A 14,043-nucleotide genomic window follows, 5' to 3' on the forward strand; every position below is an offset into this window, starting at 1 on the left:
AGAGGGCGGCCGCCCTGCTGGCTTTGGGGGCACTCGGGCCTGAACGTTCCCGAGGAGGGAAAGCTACGCAGGTCGCGGTGTGGAAGGGTCAGCGGGGACCTGGCGTCACATCTCGCTTACAAAGGGCTGCTGCTTGTCTGCTCTCCCCAAAAACCCAGCCGGTCAGCCCACCCAGAAGCCCACCCGCGGGGAGTCTTAGCTCTGCGGTGGCTTCTGTCCGCCCAGTGTGCTCCACACATCCCTCCGGCTCCAGAGGTTTCTTCGGAGGGTCTGACCGCAGACCGCGTCCTCACGGGCTGGCCCATGGGCGGCTCTTGCGCACTGGGTGTTAAACTGTCCAGTGACAGGGAGGCCTGGACAGAGGCGGGCTTGGCCTGCTGGTGGCCTGTGGCTTCTCCCTCAGTGGGCCCTGTGCCTCGGGTCCCTTGCCATCCAGGAAACGTGGGGTGGGGGGGGGCTCATCGGGCACGACAACAGCCTGAGCCCAGGCCCACGAGCAGGTTCTTGTCAGGGCGCGGGGTCCTCGTGTCCCACCAGCGAACGCCGTGGCCGCCAGCGGAGTCCTCGCGTGGGCTACTCAGCCTTGTGTGCAAACCGCTCCTGCCCCCTCCCCAGCCTCCCCTGCACGCCCCCCGCGCTGGCTTCTCCCGCATCCTGCAGTCGCTCTTGAGCTTTGCACGCTCAACTTTTTTCGAAACCAGTGTGTGGTAAAAGGAATTTGAGCAGTTGTTCTGCACCGCGTCTTTACTTCAGTGACAGGATGAGTCACCCGGGGAACCTTTTTGAGCTGAGCGATCACCCGGTGGACCACGTCTTCCTGTACTGGAAAGGCCCCCAGAGGAGGGTGCAGGGGAAGGGGGATGGGAACAGCCATGCGCCAGGTAGTAACTTGGACCCCTCCTCGCCAGGCAGCGGGTCCAGGGTAGGTGCCACCTGGACGCAGCCTCAGCACCCACCCGGGGGCCCTGGCTTCACCCCTGACGGCAGCCTTCCTGAGGGCAGCTCTGGGAGCGACCAGACAGGTGCCCGACCTGCTGGCCCCCGTGGTGACACAGGGCGAGGCTCCCGTCGAGGGTCCTAGCGGGTGCAGAGCCGGGAGGTGCAGGAATACCCCTCCGGGTACAGGGCGGCTCTGGGCTCTTGCAGGCTGGCAGTGCGGGTGGTGGTTTCTCATGTGACCAGGCTGCCCTCTGCCCCACTGGAGTCTGGGAGGGGAAGAGAGATGAGGGGCTGGGGGCCGACCCCTGCTTGACATGGTGACAGGGTAAGGTGACATGGGGAGGGCCATGTCACCTCAGCCCTGCTTAACTGGCTTGGAAATTAGGGGCTTCCATAGGTTGAGGGGGAGGGGCTCTCCCCGGCAGGGGCCCAGCCAGGCCGGGGACCCAGGGCGCAGTGCTCTGGACGAGTAGTGGCCGGAGGCGGCGTCCAGCCCCGGGAGCACCCCTCCCACCTCCCAGGTGTCGGTTCTGCCACCACCTCCATCCGTTGGGAGGAGACCCCGAGCCCTCCCTCTGTCTCGGGACCGTTTGCTTGGGTTGGGTTAGTGGTGGCCTTGGCGTCCCCAGGGCCTACGGGAAGTGGCAGGGTGGCCTGCCTCGCCCCTGTCTTGGTGGGAGAGACTGAGGGGGGAGCAAGTACCATTTCTCAGTCTAGGTCGAGAGGTCAGGAGGGTGGGCTTGATGAGCCCCCAGAACGGCCAGGTCCCTGGGCGGAGCTGCTCCATGGCTGGGGAGGGCCTCACTCCCCTTTGCTATTTTGGGGGGCCTGCCACCCCCTTGGGACAGGGCTTAGGCACCTGGAGATGGAGAGGGTACCGGGTGCCGCGAAAGGGGGCCCTGGTCCCAGGTCGGGGAAAGCTGCTCACAGAGGCATATTCCAGGGGGCTAGGATGGGGCTGAGGGCTGGTGAGGAAGCCACATTCTTTGTTTTCAAACTTTTAATTTGGAAATAATGTCAGATTTACAGGAAAGCTGTGAGAAGAGGAATAGAACAGAGAATACCTTTCACCCAGAGCTGCTTGGTGCCGGCGTTTCGCCCCATTTCCTCAAGCATTTGCTGGCTGTGTGTGCGTGGGTGTGTGCGTGGGTGTGTGTGCATGCGTGTGTGTGTGCGTGGGTTGTGTGCGTGTGTGCGTGGGTGTGTGTGCGTGGGTGTGTAGGCATGCCATTGTCTTGTATGTGTAGGTATGTGTATATATAGGTGTGTGCATGTGTCATATATGTGTGTAGATGTGTGCGTGTGTTGTATATGCGTGCCTGTGCATGTGTGTGTGTGCACGTGTGGTTGTGTGTGTGTACGTATGTGCGGTATATGCACGCATGTGTGTGTACAGGTAGGTAGGTGCTGAGCACATGTGTGTGTGTGCACATGTTGCGTGTGTGCTCTGGCCCGTGTGAGGTCTGTGCGGAGCTCTCAGCAGGTGATCGCATGTGTGTGTACAGGTAGGTAGGTGCTGAGCACATGTGTGTGTGTGCACGTGTTGCGTGTGTGCTCTGGCCCGTGTGAGGTCTGTGCGGAGCTCTCAGCAGGTGATCGCATGTGTGTGTACAGGTAGGTAGGTGCTGAGCACGTGTGTGTGTGCACGTGTTGCGTGTGTGCTCTGGCCCGTGTGAGGCCTGTACGGAGCTCTCAGCAGGTGATCGCATGTGTGTGTACAGGTAGGTAGGTGCTGAGCACATGTGTGTGTGTGCACGTGTTGCGTGTGTGCTCTGGCCCGTGTGAGGTCTGTGCGGAGCTCTCAGCAGGTGATCGCATGTGTGTGTACAGGTAGGTAGGTGCTGAGCACATGTGTGTGTGCACGTGTTGCGTGTGTGCTCTGGCCCGTGTGAGGTCTGTGCGGAGCTCTCAGCAGGTGATCGCATGTGTGTGTACAGGTAGGTAGGTGCTGAGCACATGTGTTGTGTGTGCACGTGTTGCGTGTGTGCTCTGGCCCGTGTGAGGTCTGTGCGGAGCTCTCAGCAGGTGATCACACGTGTTTGGCTGCAGCACATCGTCAGGCTCCAGTGAGTGGATGCGGCTGGGCCCAGTTTGGTAATCAACACAACAGTGTGCTTGAGAGCATCCTGGGGGCGCTGCTTCCTGGCCACGCCTCCCTGTGGAGGAAGCCTCAAGGTCATGCTCAGCACCCCCACCCACCCCGCTCCCTGCTGTGGACCGGGAGCCCCGGCTCCTCGCCGACCTGGTGGAGAGGCCTCGGGGTCGATCTTACCCCTCCAGCTCGTTCCTCCGAGGCCCCCGGGTGGCTGGCCCCTCGGTGGCCTCCTCTGGCGATTGCTGTCCAGGGCCGGTGCACCGGGAGCACCGGGGCCAGGTGCTTGGTGGCCAGGAAGCTCAGGACAGTAGCCCAGGGGAGCGGAAGTGGGTTTAGTCCCTGGGCCGCTGCAGTCGGTGGGACGCCCTCTGGCAGAGGCAGGGGCAGGGGTCCAGGGCTGGGCCAGCAGGCGTTCAGCAGGGCCTGTCCCGCTGGTGGGATGAACTGCGGTGTCTCCTTGCTCACGTGAGACTGGCTGCCAGCTCTGCGGGAGGCCTGGCATCCGAGTGGTCCTGAGTCACGACTGCCCTCTGCGCCCCACTGCGGTGGCAGGGGCTGGACAGCCTCTCCCCACCCGCAGTGTGAAGACAGCTGCTGGCAAAGGTTCTGACGTGGCCCAGGCAGGGCAGGGTCCATGCTTCATGCCTGAGCCCTGGGACAGTCCCAGAAGAGGACAGTTTCCAGGGGGTGGCCGGGGCCTATGGTTCGCCCCCTTTTTTTTTTGCCGAATGGCACCCTTTGCCCCAGTCACCTCCCCCTGGCGATGTCAGTGTTCCTTCCTGCCCAAGCGCAGGCCTGGTGCAGGCACTGAAGCCCGTCACCACATGAGTGGACGTGTCCCTTCGTGCAGGTCCCCAGGGCCTCCCACCGTCCCCAAGCCCTGCAGTCACTGGAACCTGGAACTCGGTCAGCCTCTGGAGCTCTGGTCACTGGCCTCTTTCAAAGGGACAGGGCTGGTTGACACAGTCCCTGCCACGGTGGGCCCCTGGGCCTGCAGGGGGACGAGGCCCCTGGGGGTCACAGAGCACATTCAGAGGACGAGCAGGCTGGCAGAAGGAAGAGGCTGGTGTGGACCAAACGAGGGGCCCCAGCTGCACAGGAGGCGGGGGCGCTGGTGGGCTGGTGGGGGGTAAATGTGGGTGCTGCCGGAAGACACACTGCCCCCCCCGGCCTTCCTGGGACAGTCCCCACCGGTGCCTTGCTCTTGGGCAGTGTGACGGAAGCGAAGCTCAGGGCTGGCCCGATTCACCCCGTACCTGGCGGCCGGGGGTCCCAGGAGGGGATGGCACGGAGCTGACTTCGCTCTCGCCTTGGGTCACAGTTTTTCTGCCACTGGCTGTGGAGGGGCGTGGCCTGGTGGATGCCAGGATGGGGTGGGGCGTGGCTGGAGAGGAAGGTGGACAGACCTTCGGCAGCCCTGGACCATGGGATGGGTCCTGGTCCCAGCTTCTCTGGCTGCTGGTGAGGGACCCCCAGCTTCAGGGGGTGGGGGGAGTAAGGAAATGACCACCAGAAGTGCCTATGCCCTGGGACGCCTGCCCTTGGGGCGGTCAGGATGGAGCTGAGGCCTGGAGGGCTATTTGGGGAGGGGGGGAGGGTTTTCCAGTTAGAGCAGCTGGGAGTCCAAAAGGCCCTGCTTCTTCCCAACCCTCAAGCTGCCCTCTGTGCTCTGCGCGCGCACACACATGCGAGGACACACGTGCACAGTAACATACATAAAACACATGTGCGCGTGAGCAAACACACATGCCCGATGGTGTGCACGTGTGTAAACCATTACACACAAACATACATGAATACATAACAACCCACACACCTCCACTTACACATGGGCCCGTAACACTGACGGTTAGTTGTAAAGATGGTAATGGCTCAAGACGAGCAAGGGCCCCTTGGGAGGAGTCCTACCTGACCCTCCATCTGGGCGTGGGTGCTCTGCATGTGGGGAAAGGGGGGTTTCTCTGGGAATGGGCCTTCCGTGGGCTCTTGGGGCACCGTCTGCACACTTGGTACAAATGGGCTCTGAGAGGGATGGCCGTGGTGCCTTGTAAACCGGGAGGCAGGACTGCGTGCCTCGGGGGCGTCTGTGCTTCTCTGGGTGCAAAGTGGTTGGGTGATGCGATTCGGGTGCCAGGACAGGGGTCTCCCCTGACATTTTGTTTTCTTTATTTTTTTGGCTGCGTTGGGTCTTAGTTGCAGCGTGCGGGCTTCTCTCTAGTTGTGGCATGAGGGTTTTTTTTCTCTCTCTAGTTGTGCCACGCAGGCTCCAGGGCACGTGGGTTCTCTACTTAGGGCACGTGGGTTCTCTACTTGTGGCGCGCGGGCTTAGTTGCCCCGTGGCTTGTGGGATCTTAGTTCCCTGACCAGGGATCAAACCCGCGTCCCCTACATTGGAAGGCAGATTCTTTACCACTGAACCATCAGGGAAGTCCCCTTCAAGGGTCAGCTGGGTCTAGGGCTGACTGGGCAGTGATGGCGGAGGCCTCAGTGGCCTGGTGAGCGCTGTCGTATGTGGGGTCGGAGACCTGAGCATCACACTCAGCTGGCACTGAGAGCCCCACACTTCACTACTCAACTCTCAGCTGTTCGCCTCACCCCATCAACGCCTTTCCTGAGTCCTCAGTATGTGGCCACCCTCCTAGGAGCACATGGGTCTTTTGAGTGATCTATGGGTGGCCACAGTTTCAGTGGGTCTGCATCCTCTTCATTCTGCTTGCCCACCCCCACTGCTCCAAAGGACTGAAAACAGGACAAGCCAGAGGGAGTTTAGTGACCTCATCCTGTGAGGTCCATGATGGTAATGATGGCTGCCATTGCTGATATTGATGATGATGATAGTGGAGATGACAATGGTGGTGATGGTGACGATGATGGTGATGATGACGGTGATGATGGTGATGGTGATGATGATGATGGTGATGGTGGTGATGGTGACGGTGATGATGATGGTGATGACGGTGATGGTGATGATGATGGTGGTGATGATGGTGGTGACGGTGATAGTGGTGGTGATGGTGATGAGATGGTGATGGTGACGGTGATGATGGTGATGGTGATGGTGATGATGTTGATGGTGGTGATGATGACGATGGTGATGATGACAGTGATGACAGTGGTGATGGTGATGATGGTGGTGGTGATGGTGATGATGACGGTGATGATGGTGGTGATGGTGATGGTGATGATAATGGTGGTGATGATGACGGTGATGATGGTGGTGATGGTGATGATGGTGATGATGATGACGATGGTGATGATGACAGTGATGATGGTGGTGATGGTGATGATGGTGATGGTGATGATGGTGGTGATGGTGACGGTGATGATGGTGGTGGTGGTGATGATGATGGTGGTGATGGTGGTGATGATGGTGGTGATGGTGATGATGTTGATGATGGTGATGATGATGACAGTGATGATGGTGGTGACGATGGTGATGATGGAGGTGATGTTGATGATGATAACATTTACTGAGTGAATGTGTCTGAGCTCACTCTTCAACCACAGCTGAGGAAACCGAGGCACAGAGAGGTGAAAGAATTGGGTGAGGCCTGAGACTGGTCATGACCGATGGCGGAGGGGGCCCACCTTCCTGCCTGCTGTTTACAAGAGGCTCCTGCTCTGTTCCAGACTCAGTTCCAGCCAGGTTCCCTCTCTGCCCATCAGGGTCCCACCCCAGACCTTGGCGGCACTTGTGGCCTGGTCCCTACAAGGGGCTCAGAAATGTTTGATCAATGAATGAAGAGCATTCAGGTTCCCCCCACTGTCCCCAAAGCAGAATCCTGCAGTGGCTCTGAGGTGCCCTCATGTGGTGAGTGCCAGCACCTGCAGGGGGCCAGGAGCAGACCCAGGTCTACACTGGTGTAAAATTGGAGAACTCTGTGTGGGCTGTGTGGAACAGAGACAATGCCCACTGTGGAGCGTTGGCCCTCTGTGCTCTCTGAGCTGCAGCTGGGCACGGCCTGGGGCTGGGAGTGTCCAAAGCCTGGTCTTGCTGGTCATCATTCCTGTGGGGTGCACACTGCTCACAGGACCGGACTTCCCCGGGGCTGGTCACGGGTCTTGGTCCCAGCTTGGGGCTCTCAACAGGAGGGTCCAGGGTGGTCACACCCCAGGACAGCCCAGGTGCCCTCCCCGAGTATCTGGGGCTCCTGGCGAGGCTGGAATGCCAAGCCTGCTGGACTCTGGGGCCAGAGTGTTGTCCCGCACCAGGTGGTGACCCTGGGGTGGGAAATCAGGGAGCCCACAGACATTTGGGGGAGGCCTGAAAGGACATGCTGAATGGGACTGAGGACCTGAGATGGGGACTGGAGCCCCTGTAAGCAGAGTCCTGTCATCTGACAGAGGGGCTGTGCGTTTCCACCTCCCTCAATTTCCCACCCCTAGCCATGGGGACAGGGCTCAGCTCTCCTCACACCGATCAGAGTCTCTGCAGAAATGGCTTGTAGAGGGGCCTCATCAGAATGATTTCTGGCTTTTGTTCCCCAGCACAGGGGTGATTCCTGCCCCGGCCTTCCTGCTGCAAGCTCCCTGGGTGGTGAGCGTTTGGGGATCAGCCGGCCAACTGGGGTGGGGAGTGGAGTTGGGGAGGGCGGGTGTGTGCCCATCTCTGACCATTCTTGTCTGGGCTGCTGGTGCCCATGAGGGAGCCAGGCAGTCTGCGCGTGTCCTGGTGTGGGGACAAGGACGGCTGTAGGAATGTTGGTGGGATGGGAGGTACCTGGCCGTGCTCCCCCCGAAACGTGGCCCCAGCTCTGGGCTGGGCCGAGCCTAGGTTTCCCCAAGGCTGCCTGTCTCGTTTACCCCTGGGAGATGCGCGTGTTCTGTGTGTGCTCTTTGTGCAGAGAAACGGGACGTGAAGCCGAGGAGGGAGGTGGGCCGAGTGCAGGGGCTCTGGCTCCCCCATTCTGCGACCTCTGCTTTGCAGCCCCGCGGGGTGTGGAGGGGATGAGGCTGGGGGTGTGCGTGAGAAGACCCCACCACCTTCTTAGTCCCACTGGAATGGGGACCCGACACAGCGGCAGAGCCCTCACCACCCCCTCTCCCTACTGGCAATAGGGGGGCCGCACTTTACCCCTTCCAGTTCTTGACTTCTACTGCCCCCCAGCTGTCATTATCCTGCACCCGACTCGGCTGCCAGGGTCCCAGGGGTGAAGGCTGGGCTGCCAAGGTGGGGGACTGTCCTGAGCTGCCCGCTGCCCGGCCCCGCAGTGCCTCCCTCTTCTGCCGCATCGGATGGATTGGGCAGCGCTGGGGGCTCCGGGGGTGTTTGGAGGAGGTTGTAGACAGGTGGCACCAGCCTTGCTGTTTATTCGGTTTTACTCAGAGCAGAGAAGTTCTCTCCGCAGGGCTGGATCCTTGGGCAGGCCCGGGGCGGGGGGGGGTCCCTTGCCATCTGCTGGTGTACCCCACTCTGGCCCCACACTGGGGGTGCTCCCTGCTGGAGAGGCCTGGGCTGGACCCCAGCTTGGTACCCAGCCCCATCTCAGGGCATGTGCTGAGTGCTCACCCGAGCTTGTCATCCCCAGGATGACTCCCTGGCACCTCCATAGGGAGTGTCCTGTGGGCCAGGACCTGTGGGGGCCCAGCCCTTCCCTGGGAGTGGGGTCGGGGGTCCGTGTGTGGGCATGTGAGGAGGGAGGTTGAGCGCGGACATGCATGGCTCTGGTGGATGCAGGGTGCAGGTTTGGGCTCAGCCCTGAGGTCTGGACTCTGTCCTGCGGCACGTGGCCCTCCCTGCACTGCGGCTGCCATCCAGCTGTAGCCCAGCCCCGGCGGCGCCAGCCCAGTGGAGCCCCTGAGAACCCCGCAGCGCAGTGGACCTGCTGGATGGGACTGGGGCTTAGGTGGGCTGTGACCTCAGGCCTCCTTTGGGGGAGGGTTCTAGGGGGGAAGAGCTCCCAGCTTCTTCCCAGGGACTCCCACCAGAGACTGACCGGCCTGGGAAACATGCTGAGGGCTGTTCCTCCACCCTAGGTGTCCCCCAGCCCCCCCCGGCTATCCGCTTGGAAGGTCCATTCCAGTCAGGAGCCAAGTCCCCAGGAAGGGAAGTGGACAAGCACAGAGCCCACCCCATTCCTGGTCCAGAGACCAGGGTGCAGAGGCCCCCTGCCCTCGAAGAGAAGGTCCGTGCTGCTGGTCCAGACCCTGGAGAAAGCTCAGACGGGACAAGGGCCACCCTCCTTCCACACCCAGCGGGGACACCCAGACCCAGGGCTGCCCAGAGTGACCCCTGCCGGGCTCCTCCTGCCCCCTTGACCAGAGGTGCCCCTGGGGGTGCTGTTTGCACCCCCTCACAGGGGAAGGAAGGAGAAGGGGCCAGCCTTGCTGCGCCATGGTCGGGCTGCGGCTCTCTGGCCTTCCCTGTCCTCCAGGGGGCAGGAGATTGGAGGACTCTGTCCTCGGGATCTGCAGTGACCCCGATGTGGGGTGGGGTGGCAGATGGAGGCCCTTGGCTTCTGCTTGTGCCTGCAGGCCACGTCTCAGGGAGGGGTTGGAGGGCTGAGCTGAGGGGGAGGGGGAGGCAGGTGCCCTTGCCCTGCAGCTGCAGGAGGGGGTGGGCATGGAGGGCCCACAGCCGGAAACCCAAGTGGTTCCTTTTGTGCTGATTTTCTGCTCCCTGCCTGGGGCCCGGGGGCTGGGAGAATAAGGGAGAGCAAGGCCCCTGCCCAGGCTTGGAGCCTGGCCAGAGGGCCTCACCCTCATCCCAGTTAAGAGGAAAGGATGCAGCTGCAGAGTCAGGGCTGGGGGCTTGCTGGAGGGGAAGCAGGGCACACTGACCTGGTCAGAGAGGCCCGACTGCCCCAAGGGTGACCCAAGATGCTGTCGGGATGGGGGGGGATGGAGCCTGGTGGGTGAGTGGGGGACAGAAGGAGCCCGGGGGGAGTGCCGGCCAGGGTGCCAGCAGGTGGCGCTGGCTCCGAGGACAGAAAAAAAATGCCTGCAGCAAACCTGAGTGGGTGTCACTGCGGCTGCAGATGGTGGGGGAGGGATTTGCCTTCTCCCCCGGGCTGCGGAGCCTCACGTGCCTCAGTCCTGCATAGTCTAGAGGAGAATTGGGGCACCATGTGGTCAGGCGCATCTGCCTGCCCTTGTCTGGACCCTAGCCCTGGGTGTAAACGCGCCCCCCTTCCCCATTTTGACCCTTGTCCTCCAGGCACAGGGGCAGTTCCAGGAGCTCAGAGAGGGCCACCCCCACCCCGCGGCCCAGCGGACTGAGGAAGGACAGACTTTGCAGTGACCTCAGGTCTTACCCCACCCCCTCCGTCGTAGCCATGGCAACTGCCCAGCGCACCGCGGTTGGGGCGAGTGGCCCTCGGGACATTGTTGGCCCCGCGCTCGCGGAGCTCCTGTCCCGTGGGGCCACCCACCGCCAGCACCGCGGACAGCGCTCCGACCTGCCCGCCGGGTGGCCCGACTTCCCTAAGCCCAGCTCGCGCGCGGCCAACTCCCCGGCGCAAGGCGTCCCCCACCACCGCCGCCGGCGCCCACCTCCCACTCCGCCGCCCCCCGCGGACCCTCCCTTTGTCTCCCGGTCCCCGCCGCCCTCTGGGCGCTCCGTGCTGTGGACACACGTGGCCGCAGCCTCGTCCGGGCCGCAGACTTACCCCGCGGTCGCCCCCACCCGCCCCGCGACGCCCGCGGCGTGCGGGTCCCTTTGTGTCCCGCGGCCAGGTCCCCGGCCCGGCAGCTGGGCCGCCCTCTGGGCGGGCGCATTGTTCGCCGGATTTGTCCGCGGCGCGAGGGGCCGCCGGGGGCCGGCTCGCCTTCCTCCCGCGGGAGGGGCACCGCGCCGGCCGGGCTCGCGGGCCATTTCCATGAGAAAGGAGCGGCAGAGGCGCCTCTCTTGGCATTCACCGCGTGCCTTAATTGTATAGACATTAAATCAAGGTCCGCTGTGAACACGCAGAGGGGCCCTCAGGGCTGCGGCGGGCGGCGAGCTGCCGGGCCGGGGTCGGGGCAGCGGCTCCGGCTCGCGTGGGATCCTCGCCCGAAGGGCGCGAACGCTCCGGCGTCTTCGCCACGGGGCGCGCGGGGCGGGGGCGCTGCGCCACGCCGACGGTTTCTCCTCGGACTCCAGCCCGGATCCGCCCCCAACTCTGAAGAGCCCACTCTTCTTCCCCTTCCGCAGCGGGGAGGGGGCCCAAGCAAGCCCCTCGGGCGGAACCTGGCACACCGAGGAATCGCGGCAAGGAGGCGCTGGAGGCGAGGGGTGAGCGAGCGTGTGCGCGCCCGGCCGCCTGCCGCGGGCTGCCGAGAGGCGCGGAGCCCGCTCCGACAGCGCAGCGCGAGCTTCTCCGCAGCTGCCTCCCCCGCTGTACCTCCCTCCCCGGCCCGACCCGCGAGCGCGCTACGAAAGCGGTTATAAAAAAGAATCTCGATGCTCAGAAATGAAAGCCAGTCTCTTTTTACAGCCCAGTGAGCTCACCCTGCCCACGCGCCGGGAACCGCGAGAGCTGTTGGTGGAGAGAAAGCCGGGGAGACCCGGAGAAGCCGCTCGCGGGACCGCCCCACCCGGCCCCGAGCACAGTTACCCGTCCAGGGCGGGAGCTGCAGCCGTCGCCTCCGCCTCCTCCTCGGGCCCCCGCGCGCCGCTGCCCGGGGCGGAGGAGGGCGCGGGGACGCCGCAGAAGGAGCCGAGTAAGTCCCCGAACGCCGCGGGCCGGTTGGAAGCCGACTGTCCGCGGGCTCAGCGCGGCGGGCGCCCAGCTCCTGCTCGCTGGCGCCGGCCCGGGAGCGACTGTCCCCCGCCCGCCGCCGCCGCCGCCGCCGCCGCCGCCGCCTCCGCGCGTATCCGCGCCCGGCTCGGGCACCGGGCGATTATCACTGGGGCGCGCGGTGACGTCACCCGGACACCGGCTCCGCCGCCGCCTCCGCGAGGTGTCCTTGAGAACTGCGGGGGCACGCGCGCCGCGCACACGCGCACACACGCACTGCGCGCCCGGTGCCTCCCGCGGACACTCGCCGCGTCGCGCCCCGCGCGCTCCTCCGCTCACACGGACGCCGCCCTCGAGCGCCCTCGACCGTCCCTGGCGCCCCAAGGCCACGCGTCTGCCCCCGGGAACGCCTCTCTCACACACACACACCAACCCCTCCCGCGCCCCTCCTGCACCCACGCGAACGCTCCTTCTGCAGCCCACCGGCCGCAGTCCCTCTGAGCGCACCCTGACACCCACCAGCCACGCCTCAGCTCCACGCAAACTAGTCTCGCCCGCAGACGCACCCCCGCCCTCGGCCTGCGCCACAGGTTCGAGCCCGCAGTTGTCTCCCCGGCACACGCTCTGCACCGTCACTCTCCCAGCCCCTCCAGCCCCCAGAGGAAGGAAAGGGACTTGCCGCGGCCCACTGGGCGGTTATCTGCAGGACGGAGGTAGCCACCCCCACCGAAGAGCGCTCTTCTCACTGTGTCCTGACTGAGGTGGGTGTTCTCGATCCTGGCCCACGGTCCGACTCTGAGCTCGGCCCTCTCCTTGGAGTCCTTCTGAGGGCTGAGACTGATTCGTCCCACTAGGGCCAAGGACTAGTGGCTTCTGTAAGCCAGACCACCTCAGGCCTCCCCCGCGGGCCTTTGTTCCGGTGTAGACGGTGAGGGAGCCGCAGGCCCAGGCCGGGCCAGCAGGCCTCCGTCCCCTCTCCTTCCCTCCAGGCCCACCCAGCCCCTGCGCCATCTGCCCTCAGAGCAGACCCCGCTGACCCTCCCAACCTTGCGAATACGGTCCTGTTCCTCCCTCTGGGCCCACTCCAGCACTGCAGGAGCCCTGGGGAAGCAGAGCCGACTGGGAAGGGGGTGGCACTCAGAGAGGCTCTGCCCTCAACCCCCGTGGGTCCTCAACCCACCAGGACCGCCCTCCCTAGGAAGCTTCCCAGCTGCAGTTCCTTGCCCTTTGCTGGTGTCAGGAGTGGCCCTTCTCCCTTGCATGGGGTGTGAAAAATCCCTGCTTGTCTACAGGGAAGCTGAACTTCACCTCCCCCAGCCCAGCGCCCAGTACGATCCCCAGCCTGGTGGGTTCACAGCCGCAGCCAGGCCCAGGCCTGACGCCGGCTGGTGGGGTGAGGGCGGGGCCGGCGGGCCTGCTGGCAGTTCGCCCGCCCGCAGCCTCTCGTGCGACTGGGGCGGGTCCCCACCGAGGCGGGGGCTGCTGTCCATGGTGTTGAACCCGACCCCTGAACCCCAGTCTCTCTCCTCCCGCGTCGCCTCTGGACTTTTCTGGCCCCGCTCCTGTCCTCACCCTCGAAGGGTTCGGCCCACGCCTGCCCCCCACCCTTGGCTTCGTGGACAGGTCCAGGACGGCTCTGGCATCCAGCTCTCTGGAGCTTGTCTGCATTCTATGGGGGAGGGCTCCTCAGGTTTGCAGACCCCAAATCTTTCTTCGGATCCCCTTTCGTACGGGGCTGGCCCCACCCAGGGCCAGGGGAGGATCCGCCCCTTGCAGGCCTGCTCCCCTCCCTGCTGAGCAGATCCCTCCCAGGCGGCTCAGGTGGGGGGTTGCCCCCCTCACCTGGGGTCAGACCGGCTCTTTGCGCGTCCCCAGGGCAGCCTGCAGCATTTGCTCTTGGGATCCTGAGCCCCCGCGGGGCCCGAGGCTCGCCCCTCCCTCCATTCCCAGCGAGCTCCGGCCCTCGGGAGGAAGGGCCTCCCTGGGCATGGGGGTGGGTGCTGGGTGGGAAAGAGAGACCAGCTGCAGCCTCTGCCCTGCCCGCCCTTCTGTGCCAGCCCGGGGGGACCTTCTTGGTGGCCCTGAATCCTTTGAAGGTTCCGTAAGAGTCAACCTGCTGCTGCCAGGCCCCCACTTGGGTGTGTGCTCCCTCCGGCTCCTTGGGCCCCGGCCCAGCCTCACCAAACCCCAGCCCAGTTGCACCCGAACCTTCTCTCCGCCGCTGCCCACGCCGCCGCTCCCACCCAGCGCACCGAGAGTTTGTGTTTGTGGATTCATTTATTTGCCAGCTCCACGGATGGGGGCGGGGGCTCCCCGGCTCCCAGCGAAGGGCGCAGGGAGGTGGCTCGGCCG

Source organism: Delphinus delphis, chromosome 15 (assembly GCF_949987515.2).
Source record: "Delphinus delphis chromosome 15, mDelDel1.2, whole genome shotgun sequence".
NCBI lineage: Eukaryota > Metazoa > Chordata > Mammalia > Artiodactyla > Delphinidae > Delphinus > Delphinus delphis.